This window comes from Triturus cristatus, chromosome 5_2 (genome assembly GCF_964204655.1).
Source record: "Triturus cristatus chromosome 5_2, aTriCri1.1, whole genome shotgun sequence".
NCBI lineage: Eukaryota > Metazoa > Chordata > Amphibia > Caudata > Salamandridae > Triturus > Triturus cristatus.
Genome location: NC_140588.1, coordinates 539355757 through 539374843, shown reverse-complemented (window position 1 = coordinate 539374843; position 19087 = coordinate 539355757). Strand labels below are relative to the sequence as shown.

The window sequence follows — 19087 nt, the reverse complement described above, 5'->3', positions numbered from 1 at the left end:
CTGGAAAACCTGCTTCATTTTGCACAGACGTAGTAGATTGCAGATTGCAAGAGGTCTGAGGCTAACTATCAATCAATCAGGGAATTGTACGCGTGCTACTCACCCGTGAGGGTCTCAAGGAGCTGAGGGAGGGGGTCTGCAGATCTGTTTAGCCCAAGAGCCAGGTCTTGAGGGTCTTCCTGAAGGTTTCAGGGAGGGGGCGCGTCTGATGTCTGCCGGTAGCTTGTTCCAGGCCTTGGCTGCAATGTGAGAGAAGGATCTTCCGCCTGCTCTGGCTCTGTGGATGCGCTGGGGTTTCGGCCAGTGCGAGGTTGGAAGATCGGAAGTTTCTTGTGGGTACGTGGAAGTTGATTCTGTCGTTGATGTATTTAGGTCCGTTGTTGTGTAGGCATTTGTAGGCATGAGTGAGGATTTTGAATGTGACTCTTTTCTCCACGGGGAGCCAGTGGAGACTGGAGGTGTTGGCGGATGTGTTCATGTCGGGGGATGCCGAGGACGAGTCTGGCTGTGGTGTTCTGTCTATTGTCTGGAGTTTGCGGAGTAGGGACTTGTTGATTCCGACGTAGAGTGCATTCCCATAGTCCAGTCTGCTGGTGATGAGTGTGTGGGTGACTGTCTTCTTTGACTCAGGGCGGATCCACTTAAAGATCTTGTGGAGGATGCGGAGGGTGTTGAAACAGCTGGAGGTGACAGCGTTGACCTGTCGGTTCATGGTGTGTGAGTCGAGTACGATGCCGAGGTTCTTGCGTAATCTGAGGGGGTAGGTGGGCTTCTGAGGGCGGTCGGCCACGAGGTGCTATCCCATGCAGAAGGGGTGGTACCGAGGATGAGGACTTCTGTCTTCTCTGCGTTGAGCTTCAGGCAGCTGTTGGTCATCTAGACTGCGACATCTTGCATTCCTTTCTGAAAGTTGAGTTTGGCAGTGGAGGGTTCTTTGGTGAGGGAGAGGATGAGCTGGGTGTCATCAGCGTAGGATACGATGTTGAGGCCGTGTTGTCGGATGATGGCTGCGAGGGGGGCCATGTAGATGTTGAAGAGGGTGGGGCTCAGTGATGAACCCTGTGGGACTCTGCAGGTGATTTTCATGGGGTCGGAGAGGAAGGGTGGGAGTCTGCTCCTTTGGCTTCTTCCAAATGAGCAAATCGGCTTAAAATAAAGAAGTGCAGAAGATTATTTCTCTAGGTCTTTTTCTTCTGTGAGCCCCTGTTTTTGCAACTCTCTTACTCAGCCACTCAAATAATCTCCCATCTCTTGACCTTTCAAAGAATGTAAAAATGCATCTTCTTGGGTTATGGGTTCGAAGTTAGGTTGTGTGAAGTAATGAATGTACAGGTTGGGATCTTTGTCGGGATTGTTTTTAACATGATATTAAAGTTTTATTTTGGGACGCTGTTATGTTTTAGGTTTTATTGATGTATTTTATTTGATGTGTTTGTGAACAACACCCAGTTTCCTTTCAGGGTGAAGGTTGCATTTGAAAAATGTTTAAATAAATATCTTTACAAATAAATAAAAACGGAAAACAATATTCATTTTTATATATTGGATTTCAGTTCTGATGCAAAACTTTCATTGATTAACTCAGATGTATTTTGGTGGGTGTGGAAAAGCTTTGGCTATTTTTTGCCATATGTTTTGGATGATCAATTCCAATGAGACTTTTTTCTGCAAATCTGGTGGTTGGGCAAATATTACCTCTTTGTCCTGTTTATACGACCCATATTGTATATACAAGACAAACAGTTATATATAATAAGCTACTGTTGAATCTCCGCACTATTGACTCTGAACCTCTGTTTAATAAAAAGCTCAAAACGTGTTGAAACAGGTTCTGATTATCTAAAAGGAGAACAGCTAGGCTTGGCAGTCAGGAACAATTTAAGTTCAATAATGGCCGGGAATAGCAGCCACATTTCTTACAGTTGCGTGCTGGAATTCAATTTGCATTAGGTGCATGGTATGCTTTGTACCGTACAGTGGGTGCAATAAAGTGAAGCTCCTCCCCCTTTAGGCAGGAAATACTGGTACAGTGGGTCATAAAATGCCTGTTTAGATGCTTGATTCCACTCGGATAGAAGGGGCCAGAAATACCAACTGGAGGTCACATTCTGAGGTGGTCCAGGTGGCCGGGTGTGTCATGTGATTGTCTCGGGTGACACTTACTACAAGGCATTGTTTGGACTTTATCTGATCAATGCTACTGGCCGGCTACTCTGGTGTTGTGTCTATGGGCCGAATGCAGGCCCTCTGCTGAGCATTGATTTGTGTTTGAGTGTGTGCATCTGCATCTGACTCGTTTCTTTAGGTATTACATCCTGGGGTTATATGTCATTTACTGTTGCAATCTTCCATGTGTGCTATGTTTATCTGATGAAGGTTTACTCTGAAACCGTATCAGAAGAAAATACCAACTGCCTACACAAAAAAAGATATAAATACGCCCAGAAGGAAAATGGGTCAGGATTAAATATGCAACCCCTAACCAAGGCTGACAGTGAGATACTAAAAAAAGAACATTACAAAAAGCATGAAATCCACAATATCAGTTTATATTAATATAATAAATGAGGATAATAATCAATAACGATCAATATTTTCACAAAATAAAGATATATACGTCCCACACTAAAGAAAAGCAATCATACTGGCATTCATTCCCACAACATACTCATATATTCAACAAACATATAATCAAAACACATAAGTTCATAAATAGGTTAAAACATCAGAATTCTGAAACCGTAACAAGTGTTTTATGGTGAATTTGGGTAGCACAGGCAACAGGTGTTCTGTGGTGTGATGGACTCCTAAGAGTGGGACCTTTCTATAAATTGATCCAATGCTAACACATGAATGCTCGCCTTGCCTTAACATTGCCTGGGTCTCCATTTTGTTTCTTAAACTATATACACCTAGTACCAGATACTCCCAGGAGTAGCTGTGCACTTTACAAAAGGCTTCATTTATTTATTCATTGAAAACTTGGACTTGTTTTTGCATTTAACGCTGTGGGTGTATTGAGCCATTGTGGTTGCAAAGCAGTACATTTGAAATGCTTAGAAGTCTGGAGGGTTTCTTTGGTTATGGACCATATTGGGAGTTTTCTGTTGCGATCTGCATATTAGCTAAAGCAAGGTCAGAGGAGAAAGAATTCAGGGAGATATGAGGAGATATTTGTATGTTCGATGAACTTTATGATTAGCCAGTTGAGATGTATGTTACTCTATTGCCTCTCTTTTGTGACTTTCCTTATGTTTCTATTGTGTATGAACAAATGGCACTGGTGATTTCAATTGTTGTGTAGTATGCAGATGCTCATTGTGAGTCGGGAAGATGTGGTACGGATTTGCTGTAAGAGGCCAGTTAATTTAAATTGGTTTCTTTATTTATTGTATTATAGAATGCTGTTATCCGCCTGTGTGAATTAAATGTTGCTTATATACAGTTGATAAATAACAAAATAAGTCCAGCATGTCAATAGCATACATGCTTTTGCACTAGCTGGTATTAGCATCCAGAATGGAACATTGAGTGAAACATTGCGAGCTGGCTGGGCAGTCAATCGGAATGTTTCCTTTGTGGACTAGGCCAGGCTGGGAGACATTCCGCGGTTTCCGCTTCCTCATCCCTCACTCTGCACTGTCACATGTAGCCTCACTGTGTGGCGGCTCCACACTCAGTATATTTTTAGGTCTCCCCTACGCAGCGCGCATGCGCTGTTAGGAAAAAGACCTTTAGTAATGGGCACAGCTTTTCATACAAAAACGTGCACGCGTTGCATTGCTTCCAATGGCAACGCGTGCACGTCTGGCGATTCCCTTGAGGGAGCGAGCTTTTTCGCCACGTGTTATCAATTATCTCTCCTGGTGCCGCTCGCTCCCGCAAGGATATCACTTTCACTTTTGCCGCGGCGGCTTTATGCTGATTTTGTTTATAAATGTTCGCTTTCACTTTTCCCGCAGCTTTAAGTTGACTTTGTTTATAAATGTTCGCTTTCACTTTTGCCGCATAAATGTTGAAAGCGTGTTTCCCCTTCTTCAGAATCCTGCTTTTCTTCCTATTTTGCCGCGCGCTTGTTTGTAATGCTACGGCTTTAAGCGCAGGTTGGCAATGGGAAAGCAGATTAAATCCCTCAATCGAGATGGCTTAGTTTTCAATGTCGGCAGGACCTTGAACCTTTCCGATCAATTGTGCTCCTATTCCTCTAACATAAGGAGATTCCATTTTCAGAGTCATTGCTTTACTCGACTGCTCTCTGCCAGAACACTTTCCAAGCACCCAGCAAGCTGTCTGCATATGAAGTGTTCATATGACCATCTGATTTTGAAAGCTTTCTACCAAGATCCCCCGGTAGTGGAAGCTGAGGTGCATATGAAGATGTTTCACCAACACCAATTAAGCACTGTGCCCGGAGCTCGCGCACATTCTAAATTCCCCGCCCAAAAAAACCAGCGCGTTTTGTCGTTCACTCCCCCGCCTCCTGCACTCTCGCTAACTTTAGTCCATATCTGTGACACTTCTCAATAAAACACAGGCTGATACTGGTAAAATGTGCCCCTAACCCAACTCCTCTGTATCCAGTAACAGGCCACGCAAAATGGAACACTTACTTGCACCATGGCACACAGTGTTTCAGAAGTGCATGGTGCTTGCGCACAATATGTATTGCCCTCCGTTTCTTTGTAAAATACGTTGCCATAGAAGCCCATGGAGCTCGCGCACATTTTAACCTAAACAAAAAAAAAACAAAAAACAGAGCGTCTTTTCGTTCACTCCCCTGCCTCCTGCAGTGTCGAGGACTCGAGTGCACATGTTGAACATCTCTTAGCAAAACGCAGGCTGATATTGGCAAAATGTGCTCCAAAACCCGCTCCGTTGTAGCCAGCAACAGGCCGCGCAAGATGGAACATTTACTTGAACCATGTTACAGTGTTTTGAAGCCGGTGGTTCGCGGTGCTTAGCACTGGCATTTAATAACAGAGGTTGCATTTAATTACACCGAGGATGGCATGATGTTGTTGAAAACCCTACAGCGTCCGCCTCAGAAGCCCTTCCATTCCAGGCGGATTTACTTCGCTCGGGCAGCCTGGGCAGATTGATTGGGAATATTCACCTGCCCATTAAGTGGGGGCAAATGGAACACTTACTTGCACCATGGCACAGAATGTTTTTAAGCGCCTAAAGTGCGCGCACAACATACAATACCAGCGCTTAATTGGAGCCGGTGGTTCGCGGTGCTTAGCAGCGGTATTTAATAATTAACACTGGTGTTGCTACGGCTTTAAGCGTAGGGTCGCAATGGGAAAGCAAATTAAATCCCTCTACTACCCCTCTACTAACCCTCTATCCCTCTACCCCTCTACTATCCCTCTTCTACCCCTCTACTAACACTCTAACCCTCTACCCTTCTGCCCTCTTCTACCCCTCTACTACCCCTATACCCCTCTACCCTTCTACCACAACCAGATAATTACATAACACATAAAAACAAAACAATAAATACAACATACACCCCACATAATACCACTCACTGTAACGAAATTACTTCTAAAAAATCACTTAAGGTCCCAAAAGCGAGACCTATTGGCTATGCCAATGCTTGTTGTACCTGCCTCCCGCCAACTTCTATCGTAGGTGGATCGCGCTCACCATGGCTGACTTTCCGAAACAGTTTCTCCAGAGTGCAGCACAGTTCGGCTGCCTCTTATGTGTCATTCATTAGTAACTGAAAAACAGCTCGAATTCTCAGCCGCGCTGTGCTTGTTCAACCCTTTCATTGCTGAGGAGGAATACCAACCCAGGCATTCACACAAAACAAATCTGTTCTGTTTGTTTATGTTTCCTAGTGGTCTGCGGCTGCTGGGGTGGGTTTCTTCCCAGCTAATGAAGGGATGGAGCCAGCGCGCCGTCCCTGTGAAGAGAGGCCGCTCTCCGGGTGCCAGCACACAGGAGAGACGGCAGGAGCTGCTCTGCGCTCCGGAGAAACCGTTCTTGACAGCCAGCCACAGTCAGCTGGATTTGGTTTTTAAAGGGTAGAGTGGGCGTGCCAATTATTTAATAGGGCGAACCCCCGCCCTGACGATAATGTCCCTGGTGCACAAAGAGTAGAGATGGGCTAGACAAAGAAAGTCAACTCAGAGTTTCACAGCTTTCAGTTGTAAAGTGTGCACTGTGACAGTAGGAGAAGAAAATCAAGTTACTTGTTACCTCTCAGGAAAGCAAACTGCAAAGTTTCGCACCCTAATAAAAACAGGCTATTATCAGTTGCTCAGAGTAGAGTAGAGCACAAAACAAGCACTGGCAAAGCCAATACATCTCGCCTATACAAGAGCTATTGGCTTTGGCAATGTATTTTTCCCATGTTGTTCACCAGTGTGGCTGTTCTATAGCATGGCAAAAAATTTGTGGTGTGGCGTGTCCTAGAGTGGAGTGGGAGGAGTAGAATGTCATAGAGGAGAGTAGAGGTAAGTGGTTAGGTGGCAGAGAGTGTTGTAGAGTACAGTGTCATAGAGTACAGTATCGTGGAGTGGAGTGGAATAGGGCGGTATGGGTTGGAGTGGATTGAAGTAGTGGGGTGGATTGGAGTAGGTTAGGGTGGATTTCATTAGGGTAGAGTGGATTGATTTAATGGAGTGGATTAAAATAAGGTGAGTTGGATTCGATTGGGGAGGACTGGAGTGGGTGTGTTAGATTGGTGTGGTGTGGGGTGTATTGGATTCGAGTGGGGTGGACTGGACTAGAGTAGGGTGGTTTGGAGTGTGGTGAATTAGAGTGGAGTGCAGGGGAATAGATTGGACTGGACTGGATGTAGCTAGATTGGAATTGGTGGATTGGATTGGAATGGGGTGGATTGGATTGGAATGGGGTGGATTGGATTGGAATGGGGTGGATTTGAGTGGAATGGGGTGGATTAGAGCGGAATGGGGTGGATTGGACTGGAGTGCGGTGGATTGGAGTGGGGTGGATTGGATTGGAGTTTGGTAGGCTGGAGGATTGGAGTGGGTGGATTGGAGTGTGGTGGGCTGGATGGATTGGATTAAGTGGGTTTGACTAAACTGGGGTGGGGTGGATTGAAATAGTGTGGGATTGAGTGGATTGGACTGCAGTGGAGTGGGGTGTATTGGAGTGGGTGCACTGGATGGGGTGGATTAGATTGGAGTGGGGTGGGTGTATTGGATTGGGGTGGCGTGGACTGGAGTGCGGTGTATTTGAGTGGAGTGGGTGTAGTGGAGTGGGGTGGACTGGAGTGGGGTGTGGTGTGGTGGAATGAAGTGGGGTGGAATAGAGTGGGGTGAATTGAAGTAGGTGGATTGGATTGGTGTGGGGTGCAATGGATTGAAGTGGAGTGGATTGGACTGCAGTGGGGTGGATTGAATTGGATTTAGGTGGATTGTATGGGGTAGATTTGATTGGATTGGATTGCATTGCATTAAGGTGAATTGGCTTAGAGTGGGGGAACTGGATTGGGGTGGAATGGATTGGATTGAGGTGGATTACATTGGGGTGGGGTTGGTTGGAGTGGGGTAGATTGGATTTGCCTGGACAGTGGGTTGGATGGGTGTGCGGTGGAGTGGATTGGATTGCAGTTGGTTGGGGTTGGGGGATTGGATTGGATTGGAGGGTGTTGATTGGATTGGGGTGAGATGTCTTAGATTAGAGTGGGGTTCAGATTTTTTGGGATTGGATTGGGGCAAATTGGAGTGGGGAAGAATATTTTGGATTGAGTTGGGCAAATTGGAGTGGGGCTGATTGTTTTGGATTAGAGTGGGGCTGATTGGAGTGGGGCACACATTTTTTGATTAGAGTGGGACAGATTGTGTTTTGAATCGGAGTGGGGCAGAGTGTTTAGGATTGACATAAGGCATATTGGAGCAGGGCAGATTGTTTAGATTTTGGGGTGGAGCAGATTTTTTTGGATTGGAGTGGTGCAGATTGTTTTGCATTGAGTGCGGCCCATTGTTTTGGATTGGAGTGGGGCTGCTTGTTTTGGATTGGAGTGGGGCTGATTGTTTTGGATTGGAGTGGGGAAAGTTGTTTTGGATTGGAGTGGAGAAGACTGTATTTTAAATTGGAATGGGGCATATTGTTTAGGATTGGAGTGAGGCAGATTGTTTAGGATTGGTGTGGGGCAGATTGGAGCTCGGCAGATTGTTTTTGATTAGAGTGGGGTGGATTGTGGTGGATTGGATTGGAGTGGGGTGGATTGGGGAGGGAGTGGGGTAGATTAGATTGGGGTGAGGTGGATTGGATTGGAGTTGGGTGGATTGGGCTGGATTGAGGTGGATTGAATTGCTGTGGGGTGGATTGGATTGGAGTGGGATGGACTGGTGGATTGGAGAGGGGTGAATTCAGATGGAGTGGGTGGATAGGGGTGAAGTGAATTTGAGTGGGGTAGATTCGAATGGGGCATATTCGAGTGGGGTGGATTGGAAGGGGATAGATTGGAGTGGGGCTGTTTGGAGTGGAGTAGATTGTTTTGTGTTGGAGTGGGGCACATTGTTTTGGATTGGAGTGGGGCACATTGTTTTGGATTGGAGTGGGGCACATTGTTTTGGATTGGAGTGGGGCACATTGTTTTGGATTGGAGTGGGGCACATTGTTTTGGATTGGAGTGGGGCTAATTGTTTTGGATTGGAGTGGGGTATATTGTTTTGGATTGGAGTGGGCAGTTTTATTATTTTTAGATTGGAGAGGCGCAGGCTATTTTAGATTGGAGAGGCGCAGGCTATTTTAGATTGGAGAGGGGCAGGCTATTTTAGATTGGAGAGGGGCAGATTGTTTTGGATTGGAGTGGGGCTGATTGGCATGGGCAGATTGTTATGGATTGGAGTCGTGCAGATTGGAGTGGAGCAGACTGGATTTGGGCAGACTGGATTTGGGCAGACTGGAGTGAGGCAGATTGGAGCGGGCAGGTTGTTTCGGGTTGGAGTGGGGTAGATTGTTCTGGATTGGAGTGGAGCAGATTGTTTTGGGTTTGAGTGGGACAGATTGGAGTGTGGCAGATTGTTTGGATTCGAGCCGGCAGACTGTTTGGATTTGAGTGGGGCAGATTGTTTTGGATTGGAGTTCGGCGAATTGGAGTGGGTAGATTGGAGTGGAGCAGATTGGAGTGGGGTGGGTTGGGTTGAGAGGATTGGAATGTGGTGGATGGGATTGTAGTGGGGTGAGTGGTTTGGATTGAGGTGGGGTGTATTGGAATGGTTGAGGTGGATTGGATTGAGTGGGGCAGATTTGTGTGGGGTGAGGTGGGGTGGATTGGTATGGATTGGAGTGGGGCAAACTGGAGTGGGGTGGATTGGGGTGTACTGCACGGTTATGTGTTAAAGCATCATTTCAGAAATCACTCATAAGAAAAAAACAATGTTGCTTTACAATAAGATAATCCTCATATTTTGAGAACAGCGCCCACAAGCAAAAACAAAAGAAAACATGAGTGCACAGTGAAAAAAGAAGACTTGGCAAAATAAAACAAAGTTTAACAGTTGAAAATAAATCTTTGCAATTTTGTTTGTCCTGCTGGTCACATTTTTGCCAGTCACACGCCTTCTGTTTTCAGGACACTAAAAGTTAAAAAAGAACAAAATAGTACCTTAATCATGTTGGGAGCAATGGATAGGCACTGATATAGTTGATACAATCAGTGCTTGGTCCCTGTTCCACAGAGAGGAACAGAAATTATGTTAGGCTTGCCTTGACAAATTACGAGGCTGTAAAGAAGAGTGCCATGCAAGCCAACAAATGGTAAGCAACGGGTGGGCTCCAAGCCCTTTCTTGTTAGCAACAGTGGCTCTCAAGCTAGACGCATGCACTAGTGCATGCTCTTGCAGGCTCGATCCTAAAAAATCCTTTTCCTTCAAAGTCTTTTAAGTGTACAGTTCACTTAGACAACAGTAATGGTGCTATAACCTTGACACAATGGTGGTGCAGAGCTCCTGCTGAAGAGATGCTGAGCTGGTGCTCAGGGCCGGACTGGAAACCCAGAACGGCCCTGCTAATTTTGATGGACCAGCCCCCCTGCTGCTTTTGTTACTGGGGCCGATACAGCCGCACTACTGCAAAAACAGACCACGAGTAACAAAAACAGCTTCCTCCGCTGCAAAATCGTCCCCCACCCTTCCAGCCTCCCGGAGAAACGCCTGATGCCCGCTACGGCCAGTCCGGCCTTGCTGGTGCTGCAGAGCAAATGCACTTGTACAAATTAAAATGATTAAAAAAACTTTGTCTTTATAATCTCCAGGGTATGGTACAGTTATGTCAATGATTTCTCACCTAGGCCATTGACCATAGTTTCAGAGAGGCAACCTGGAATTACTGCTTTTAATAATTCATTTTTATTAAACATATCTGGCGCCTGTTCTATCTTTCCAGACGCTACAAACATAGTCTTCTTGTCCTTTCATTTAATCTTCCTTTCTTTCTTTTCACCTACCTTCTAGTTCTTACCAAGCCGTATGATCTGCTCATTGTCTGGACAACATAAACTAAGAACTTGTTGTCTAGACTGATTCCGGACACTCCCTCAGAATATGTTGGCCTACAGACCAGCTGGCTCACAGTGCCACCATAAGCCCCCCTAACCTATCAGGGAGCAAATGGTTTTCTGGCAACCACTGAACATGACAACCCTGACCCCTCAGGGATCGTGGAAACAGTATAGAACCTTTAGCTCAGTCACTTGTGCTCACTTATTCTCAGAGAAATATACCTAGAATACGCAGTGGGACGTTTGTCAATAATATTTATTGAACCAACATTATTCTTGCATATAATTCGTGTGCTGCAATGATTAGTAGACAGAAGTAGATAAACGTGATTACAAGCAGCAAAACCGTAAATAGTAGATCTAGTTCTACCATGGTGTTGAAACAATGTATATGTGCAAGTATTTAACTCAAGGCAGTAATCGAGCGCACTCCTACTCTGTGAACCCTGTTCTTAGTGTACCTAGAGTGTGTGTAGGTGTAAAGCCAAGAATCCCACCAAGGGACAATCAAACCCTATTACCTGATGGGATAGAATGAAGGACCCTGTCTTGGTCATGAATTGGACACTCCTCACGAGATGTCAGACCGCTGCGTGGTGATTTCTCAGCATGCAAGGACGCTCGGTGTCAGCCGAAATGCCTCCTCTGCTAATCTATTGGGATGCTCATCTTTTAGAATTAAAAACAGCCTTGTTATGTGCATATAGATTAGTGATGTTATGGATATGTAGATAGCCCTGTCGCCCCATGGATGAAGATAGTGATGACATTTGTACATAGTGCGAAACAAGACAATGTACATGATGTTCAGGGCGTTGTGAAATTGTTGCGCGCAGCTAGATGTGTAAACAAGTTTAGTTTCAGGGAAACTAATCCAACATTGTCATGCACGCAAATATGTGCAAATGGTCACAGCTGAAAATTTTATTTGTGAGGACAATGTAAAAAATAAGCTGCTTCACTGCATGGGCCTAACTTGGGAATATAACATCCACTCCTCATACTAAGGGCCAATATCTAAAAAGCTATCTAAAAAGCCACCAGACAATTTAAAAAAAAGTTAAAAACTACTCTTCAAAACATCTAAAAGTGGGCTTCTCTTTGAAAAATGTATTTAGGAATCTTCAAGTCATTATATCATTTGAGATCCCAAGCACTCAAAAAGCCATGCTGCCTAGAGAAAGAAAAAGCTGCTTTGGTTCATTTTGTTTAAAAAAGAGGTCAAATTGTTCCCACATGAAAAAGGCCAATTGTTTATGTGTTCCGAGTGGTAGATGCAACATTGATGTTGCCCACATCCACAGACATTCCCAGAGGCGCACCTCATAGCATGTTTATGGAGCAAATATGATTCCATCCAGTTCCCACAGCAGTCGCTGAGAGAGACGTTGTATCCCATGCGTTTTCCGCAGAGCCGTTGTTCACATCATTAGTAGCTGAAGCATCTCATGGTGGCTCTAAGAATGCATTCATCATCAATGGAATATGCTGAGGACAGCCACACGCATGGGCCTTTAAGGTGTCCATCAGTACTTCAATGTCTGGCGGCCCAACCAATTCTGATCCAGGACATATATCCTGGACGCATTTGTGGCTGCAAAGCAGACAACGCAAGATAGGTTGTATGCAGTCAAGCCAGACCAGCCTGAACGATAAAAAACAATGCTCATTTAGTTCTTGAAGCCAAGGTGTGCAGAAGCAGTGTATCATGCGCTCACGGCAACACAGCATTAGCAGTGCCGTTTAAATCCGAGTTGAACAGGGGCGACCATTGCGGAGCAGATCAAATAAAATTTGGATTCCTGCCACAAGTAGCAGGACAAGCGGGAGCCCTCCAAAAACAATTCCCAACTTGGAGTATATGAAAGATGGTATAACTCCGAAAATCATCTGAAAGGTGCTAACCAAACTAGATCCAGTACATTTTAAAAAGTGCACTATTCCTTCCATGTCAGACATGTTAAAGATACGGTGGACCAGCTCCTCAAAATGCAGTGGGACGTTAGTGTGGAGTAGTGTCTGTATCTCAGACGAGGGCCTTGTAACCTGGAGTTCAACCGTCTCTTTGACTGAAGTTAAGGCCCCATCCTTTTGTAAAAGCATGGCTTTCAGTTTGCTTGTGGAGTCAAATTTTATGTTGGAAAACATTTATCGAAGGCCATAGTGATGCCTCCCTAACTGTGCGGGCTGGTGGAAACAGTACTTGTGTACAGTAAGTGACTATGGAATTAACTGTCACCAGATAATCAATGCCCAGTTCTATTCCGCAGCTACCTTGATCATTCAGCATCAAATAGCTCCCATTCGAGAGCAGCCTGAATACAGGATGAATATCAGCAGCTGGGGAACCCTCCAGATAACAAGACAAGTTCGCCATTGAAGCATTGCATGCCCCGTGGAGAGAAGTGTTCTTGCAAACCAGGGATCCGCTTAAAGCATCTTCACAGTCATAGCCACTAAGAAAAACGTCTGTGTCCCCATTCCTGCATCTAAACCTGAACGGTAATTCCCAAAACTTGTGCACATATCCTTGCCCTAGCGCTTCATATCTGCATACCTGTTGGTATTGGCGACAATATTGGAATTGGAAAGTCGTGACCAGTAAGATGATGCAACAATGGATTATCCAGTAAGTGGATAGTGTCTCAGGTAATTGGTCTAATTTTTCAATGTGCAACATGCTATATTTGTCCTCTCTACGTGCCATTGTTACCTGTCTTTCTGTAAGATCGTATGCTGAAAACAGATTAGTACTGTTGATGTAAGGCCATGGCACATGGCCAGTATGTAACGTTTGTAACATCCAGCTCAATATTACTATTGCCCATAATTGTGGCTGTCCATGTTGTAATAGAGACATGCCTTGTTTTATTATGTTGATTGCAGAAGACACTATGTTGCCCAGTGAATACATTCTGGATGATGAAATGATCATACCGTTGTTAACCACAGCCAAAGCCTTTTCTAAATTAAACCTATCAATCTCGTGCAATCTCTCAGGAGCTTACTGTTGAGAAATCTTCCACAGCTCATTGTGTATTCTGTACAAAAAGTGCCTTTTATGTGGATTCCGGGGGCCTAATAAAAAATCCCTGAGATCCATGTCATGAGAAAGAAGGGACAAGTGTTGTTTCACCTAGGAGAGAGTTGAGGTTTGTGTCCACAGACCAAACCAACCATCCCTTCCAATTGGGGTCTGATGAATTGAAAGAACCGTTACGTATCATGGTATCTAGTGTATCCTCACTGAAGTGTGTAAAGTGCTGCTGATTCTCAAAGCGTAAGAATGTGGGAATGTGCAGTGTGTTCAAATCCTTTATTTTTTGCTATACAAAGACATGGAGTTTGTTGCACTGTGTTGTTCTGGAAAATCATAGATGTGATATTAGTGATGCTCTAAATAGGACCTCCGCTCCAAGACCCTGCTAATCTTTTGTCCCCCAGTTAGATTTTGTGTTTATAGTGCCTTTCCAAAAGTCAAAACCCTGTATAGAAAGTTGGGAAATAAAGGAAGCAGAGTATATCAGCATATTTTTCCTTGCAGGTATAGGTGCAAGCCTATAGTAATACGAGGCTGGATCTTATGTTTTGAAACCCGAAATATAAGCAAAATTCTGTGCAACTGTCTTTGAACTACCATTCGGCGGTGTTCGGCAGTGTTGCCATTGTGTGTAATTATAAAGACCGCATGGGATACTAGCTTTTGTAGAAAATGGTGGCCATAATGCTGGTAACAGAACATGTCTTCAAATTTACTTGTGTCATCATACAATTCATCATTAGAAAATGCAGCTGAATGCTCTAAATCTGAAAGCAAATTATGCACAGTTTCAATGTCCTAATAATAAGGAGAAAGTGCTAGAGGCGATGATGTCATTTAAAGAAATCTTCAACAAATAAAGAATTTGCAAAAGTTCAGTAGGACCATACTCATCATACGATCACCTATCTCATACAATTCCTTCAGGAACTGGAACTGTTGTAATGTTCACCAGGGACAGGTCCCTCATTTCATGGTGCGATGAACCAAGTTCAAGTTGTACTGTGGAGCATTCTGGGAGACAGTGTCCATTCAGAAGTAGGAAAAATACAGTCACTATACCAATCCAAAGTAACAGGAAAGGTAATCCAATTGTAATCCAGAGATGTATCCAGGGAACAACAAAGTAAGTCTTCTTCAGCCAAAGATAGAAAGCATACACTAATAGCTTGAAAGGGAGAGGCGGTGTTGGCAGTTCAGGTTCATTTAGATCTGGCGAGAAATCGTCATAATGCATGAAGTAGCCATACGCCATCCGGTCTATTCTTGTCAGCTCAGAAGGTTTTGTAGAACTGGTAACTGACTCGCTCTGTGGCATGTTTACATAGACGTCAATTTTTTTAATTGAAATTTCTGTACTTTGTTGTACATTCGTAGTTGTTTCAACAGGGAGAAGTATCATTTCATTATTGTTTACAGCTTCTTTCTAGAAAGTGGATTCTTCAGTCGTTATTAAATCTTCCATCTGAACTTCCTGTATGATAGCAAGAAGAGTGCGGTGGCTATCCAGGAGCCCACGTGGCCTGCTGTTAAGAATTGGCCACATAGTGTGGTTTGATCAGATCAATTGAGACAAATCGTTTGTCTCGGCAAGCGGTAAGTGGCGAAAGAAGCAAAGTTCTGGTACCTTCGACAGCCAGGTCAGGTACAGGAACTATGTAAGATGGCCCAAATTATTTTTTGTCCACAATTTTCTGTCTGACCAGGTCCCCAATCTTCAGGGCCCAGGCTGGTCTTCCCAATACTGTTTTCACTTCCTTAGTGGTGGTGCATTTTACTTGGATCCTGCTTTGTAAAGCTCGGTATTCTTTAAGGTCCTGTAAAACATCCAAATGATCACTGAGGTCAAATGGGGTTTCAGCGGCTACCATGCTGACACTATTGAGATCCGGTACCCACATCCTCACCCCAAACAGGCATTCAGTGATTTTCTTGGCATGCTGTTAAGTGCCCTCTGGACCCCATATAGATGATTGACCCAACTGCCACCCAAGCCTTATACCCTCACTGTCAAGGATTGCTTTAAGTCATGGTTTGTCCTCTCAACAACTGAATTTCCCTCGGGGTGGTATGGGGAAGAGCACCGCAAGGCCACACCCAAACTTCCCATAGTTTCTTTGTAAGCCCAAGAGATAAAAGCCGGGCCCAGGTCGGAATGAGGTGTGCCAATTGCGTATGTGTGGATAAAGACTCGCAAATCCATTATAACAGTTCGAGCGTCAGCCGAGCATTGGTGCCAACCCCACAGGAATCTGGAGCATGTATCTACTGCCACCAAGATGTACTTGTAAGACCTGTCTGAGTTTAAGGGGCCACAGTGATCCAAATATACACATGCGAGAGATTTGTCTGTGATCGATAAAGGTATTTGTGGTAGACAGCCTACGGTGGAGTCCTTCATCCGCTGGCAGATGTCGAATTTGAGGACAAAGTTAGTCTGCTTAGAAAGACCTGGCCACCAATAGCGCTGCTTTAGTGGTTAAACTGTAGCAGTAATCCCTGCGTGAGCAGAATTCAGACCCTTGTGTGCAGCTAGTATCATTCCCAATCTGCGATCAGTGTTTGGTTTTACTTTATTCCCCACTCCTGGAATCTGAGCATATGGAATGTTTTGTGCATCCAACTTGTAACTTGTAGGAATACTCAAGTGGAAGCCTTTCAGTAGGGCTGAGCTGTTGCACTTGGCATTGACAGCTATCATAGTTGTTCCATTTATCCTCGTTATCGCAGCACTGGCAGCATTGCGTACCAGTGCCTTGGTGGCTTGATCCGCCATTGAATTTCCTTCAACATGAACGTCAACATGTTGATGACACAATGTATGAACAACATGAGCCCGTGGCAGGCATTCTTTCAGATTTGCAAGCTGTTCACAAAGCATCTTGTACTTTACTGTGCCACCTTTGGAAAATCCTAAATCCATTCTGGTCACAATAATGTAAATATTCATTATAGGTCTGGACACAGTAAAATGAATCACACACAATTAGTGTGGGGAATTCACAATCCGTATTTAGTAGTGTCAGTATCAGAGCTTTCAGTTCTGCCAGCTGTGCCGTACAATCCCCTAGAGATTGAGTGTGTGTTTTTCCAGGATGGAACTTTCCGTCATGCATGCGCCCTTTTACAATTGTGCATGCCGCTGAATATTGTTGTTTCATTCTTACAGCCGGCTGGGGAAATCCATCGGTATGAATGATAGATTCATATCGAGCTAGAGGCATTATTTCATTCGGCAGAGGAAATTCTTGTTCGTACTGCAAGAATGCTTGTGTTTGTAAAGTAGAGTCAAATTTGTAATCTACATCTGTTGCAGATGAGGAGTTAGCCCATTGAATCCATTGTAGATGTAATGCTTTAGTTTCGGGATGCTTGCCTTTGTAACGGCCTATAGGGTCAGTACCGGGGTCACAACAATTGTGCATTTCCCCTGCGCTAGTGCTCTCGCTCTCTCTACAGCAGTCTGTACCGCTGTGAGTATCTTGTCAGTTGGTGCAAAACGCATTTCAGCGGTCGTGTACAAATGTGATTAATATGCTATATGGACTGTATCGCCTTCATTGAAAGTGATGTAAGTGTACCCGGCTGATCCAGTGACTATGCGGATCACCAAGTTAGTTGACTTAACAGGTGTACGTAAATGTTTAGAAGCTATCATGTCACCTTGGACGGAACACAGAATATTTGTATGTTCCTGTGTCCAGTTTTGCACTGAAAAATCAGGTCTAATTAAGCCGTAGAAAGGTTTCACTCTTTCTGCGTAATCCAAAATATATGTCCTGCCAAAATTCAAATACCCTAAAATGGATTGTAGTCTCCTCAGAGTCATTGGAGTTTGGAGCAGTGTACATTTTTCTAAAAATTGTGCCGACAGGCTTTTGCCTCCACTTGACAATCCGTACCCTAAAAATAGGACACTGAGGTGGGCAATTTTAGATTTTTTTTAAATTAAATGTGTATCTCAGGTGGGAGAACCCAAGAATTATGTGGTTCACACTAGACAAGTGTTCCATCAATTTATTGCCCATCAGATAAATGTAATCTACATAGGACAATGTCTCCTCATAAAAATTTTGAAGGTACTCTGTTACCCAGGCTGATAACAGTCCAGGGCTGTTCTTATATCATTGTGATAATCGACAAAATTGGCGTTGAGAGTGTAGTGCTGAGAATGCTGTCAAATATCTGCTCCCAGGTGCTATATTTTGGCAGAAAAATCAATTTGAGATGTCTGGTGGTGTTTTGCATTTTCTACGCACAATGTTATTCATTAGTGCGGCACTATGTGCATTCTATACTGCAAATCTGCGTGTGGAAGCGTTAAAATTTCTATAGTCTAAGACTAGACGATATAAATTAATAGGTTTCATTATGGGAAAGAAGGGGTTATTCATAGGTGATGTGCAATTCTCTATCACACCCTTTTACTCAATTTTTTCTAGGATCTCCCTGACTTTTTTTCTTTGCTTAATCGGGTATTATGTCTGTGGTTGAGGAAATGATTTTAATGGGATTTCGTGATGAGATGACTCATCATCCCACCCAACATAATTGCGGTAAAGTGCAGGAGCTAACGCTAATGACCACTCCTGCACGTATTAATTTTTAACTGATTCTGGTGAGGAAATATGAATTTTTATGGTCAATTGTGTCCCCTATTTTAGACCCCAACGGCTCCATGTACATGCTACAAGTACATGTATGTTCCCTCCACTTCAAGCTATGAAGACGCAAATACAATTGTGTCCAACGTTAATATGTACTCTTTCATATCTGCCATGAATGGGCCAGATATTCCGTTCCTAAGTATGATTGGCCACCGACTTTATATGGTATACTTTTTACGTTTTACAGCTCTGGCAAGGTAGGCCCTGAATTCTGCCATCGAGCCTTTTCCTGCTTCTGCCTCTGAATGCTCCAGCCTGGACCTGCATCTGTATCCATGAACTCTGTCCTACTCCCTGCGCGGCTAACGGTGCCTGACGCGGCCTGTTGCCTGCCAAAAACTGTATTCAGCCTTCAAGTTATCTGCTCCGCTCCTCATCCGATGCATTCCTGTCTAGTAGTTTAGGTAAACATCCTTCTAGCTACCGAGCAAAGGGCCCGGCCTCGCTGTCTTCATGCAAGTAATTCATAGGCCCTGTTACCATGGAAGATTCCTGCCCCCTCGCATCTCATGTAGACACATAGACGCTTGTACACGCACTAACAGTCAGTATAGAATAGGATCTGTCCGAGAAGACCTTTTCTTCCAGATAATATAGTTCCTTAAACACAAGATATTAGATATGATTTAGGACTAGGTTGTCCTGACACCCCAGACTTCTGTCTCCACATGTAGGGCTAAATGTCAATTCCCCTTCACCCTCTAGTTGCACGTCAATCACACGTCAATCACACGTCATGCGGCTGCGCGCGCATCTCTACCAAATATTTCTGCTGACACTGCAGGATTCTCTTATGGATCCACCCACTTGTGACATCATTTTAAATGACGTTTCTAGTATACGCCTGTATTTACGCCTATTTTCATTACGTATGTGTATTCTTATCTGTATTATCAG

At 44.3% G+C, this 19087-nt stretch overlaps 1 protein-coding gene across 1 annotated transcript in view; it reads left to right on the top strand.

Moving 5' to 3' along the window:
* The window catches only part of SUSD5 (sushi domain containing 5), a 481907-nt gene that overhangs the window by 124391 nt on the left and 338429 nt on the right, over positions 1-19087 (top strand). The gene's annotated exons all lie outside the window — the stretch shown is intronic.